General features: G+C 49.7%; 1 protein-coding gene across 1 annotated transcript in view; it reads left to right on the forward strand.

Moving 5' to 3' along the window:
- The window catches only part of DTX2 (deltex E3 ubiquitin ligase 2), a 39,769-nt gene that overhangs the window by 16,655 nt on the left and 20,978 nt on the right, over positions 1-2,136 (forward strand). The window lies entirely within an intron of this gene.

Here is a 2,136-nt window from a genome sequence, read left to right on the forward strand (position 1 = left end):
GCTCAGGCAATCCACTCACCTCCGCCTCCCAAAGGCGCGGGATTACAGGCTGAGCCACCGAGCCCAGCTCCCAGGACCTTTTGACGAGGTTTGGAGATGTTAGCTGTCATGACTGGGCGGGCACGAGTGTGGGTTGCTACTGGCATTGAGTGGGCATAGGCCAACATCCTACGAGGAGGTGTAGGACTGGCCACAACAACAAATTTTTGGCCAGGATGTCACCAGGTGCTGAGACTTGAGAAGCCTGCTGTCATCTGTGCCAGCTGCATCCTAGAGTCTGTGGAAACCATGGCTCCCAGTCGGTCAGATGCAGACAAACGTCCCTGTCTTCAGAGTCAGTGGAGAAAGAGCAGACAAGATAAATGCCATAGAAAGTGTGCATCGAGGTAGAGATTAGCAGTGTGTGCTCGTCAGGGAATGGAAGTGGCAAGTGTTGTAGAAGTTGGTTTGAAGGTTGAGCTCAGGTGGCCATGTCACCAAGAAGGGATGGGGACAGGCCTGATGGAAGGGCATGAAGGAGGGAGTTTGCAGGGCTTTTCAGTCACCAGAAGGGGCTTTGGCTTTTATTCTGAAAAGGGGAGCCATGGGCGAGTTTGGGCAGAGGAGTGCTCTCATCTGATTTGGGGGCAGAGAGGACCCCTAGCTGCTGTGGGTAGGGGCAAGGGCTGAGGTGGGGAGGCTAGTTAGAAAGTAATTGCGGTAGTCTGTTATTTGGCAAGTGCTGTTGAGAGTGTAGCCCAGATGGATTCCTTTTCCTCCTCAATCTTTAGGTTTGGCTTGTTAAGAATATAAGGGACTGGACTTGGTGGCTCAGCCTGTAATCCCAGCACTCTGGGAGGCTGAGGCGAGTGGGTTGCCTAATCCTGCGGGTTTGAGACCCATCTGGGCAACTTGGCGAGACCTCATCTCTACAGTAAATTAAAAATTAGCCAGACGTGGTAGCCTGTAGTCCCGGCTACTTGGAAGGCTGAGGTGAAAGGATTGCCTGAGCCCAGTAGGTCAAGGCTGTGGTGGCCAGGACCGTGTCACTGCACTCCAGGACCGTGCCACTGCACTCCAACTCAAAAAAAAGAATATAAGGTTTAGGGCCAGGCGTGGTGGCTCAGCCTGTAATCCCAGAACTTGGGGAGGCCGAGGCGAGAGGATTGCCTGAGCCTGGGAGTTTGAGACCAGCCTAGGCAACTTGGCGAGACCTCATCTCTACAATAAAAATAAAAAATTAGTTGGGCGCAGTAGCGTGTGCCTGTGGTTCCAGCTATTTGGAAGGCTGAAGCAGAAGGATTGCCAGAGCCCAACAGGTCAACACTAGGGTGACTGTGAGTGTGCCACTGCATGCCAGCCTGGGCGACAGAGTGAGACTCCAACTCAAAAAAAAAAAAGTTGAAAAAAGCATAAGGAACATTAAATCTCCCCTCATTCTACCACCAAGAGGAAGCATACAATTGACACTGAGATGCATTTCTTCCTATCTGGTCATCCAGGCACGTGTATTTAAGGAACTGACAATCAGACTAAAACGTCTCCTTCTATTTTCTTGTATTATGCCATAAGCACTTCCTGTGTCTCTAGATCTTTGTAAAACTTTACTGTCACATAATTCTCTGACTTCTCAAGTCGCAAGTAATGGAAAACACCCAGCCAGGCTTGGCGGTTCATGCTTGTAATCCCAGCACTTTTGGGAGTTGGAGGCGGAGAGGACTGCCTGAGCTCATGAGTTCCAGACCCGTCTGGGCAACTTGGCAAGACTTCATCTCTACAATAGATCAAAAAATTAGCTGGGTTGTGGTAGTGTGTGCCCGTAGTTCCAGCTACTTGGAAGGCTGAGGTAAAAGTATCGCCTAAGCCCAGCAGCTGGAGGCTGCAGTAGCCATGAGTGTGCCACTGCAGCCTGGGTGGCAGAATAAGACTCCAACTTGAAAGAAAGGGAGGGCGGGAGGAAGGGAGGAAGGAACATCCTATCTTAGTATTCTTTTGTTTTTTCAGTCAGAGTCTCACTTTGTTGCCCAGGTTGGAGTGCAGTGGCAAAGTACTTGGATTACAGGCTGAGCCACCGAGCCCAGCCTTTTCAACTTTTTAAAATGAGATATGAAAGCTTCATCATTAGAAATATTATTTCTTTTTTTTTTTTTTTTTTTG

This window comes from Carlito syrichta, unplaced genomic scaffold, assembly GCF_000164805.1.
Source record: "Carlito syrichta isolate Samal-C Ts95f unplaced genomic scaffold, Tarsius_syrichta-2.0.1 Scaffold316219, whole genome shotgun sequence".
Classification (NCBI taxonomy): Eukaryota; Metazoa; Chordata; class Mammalia; order Primates; family Tarsiidae; genus Carlito; species Carlito syrichta.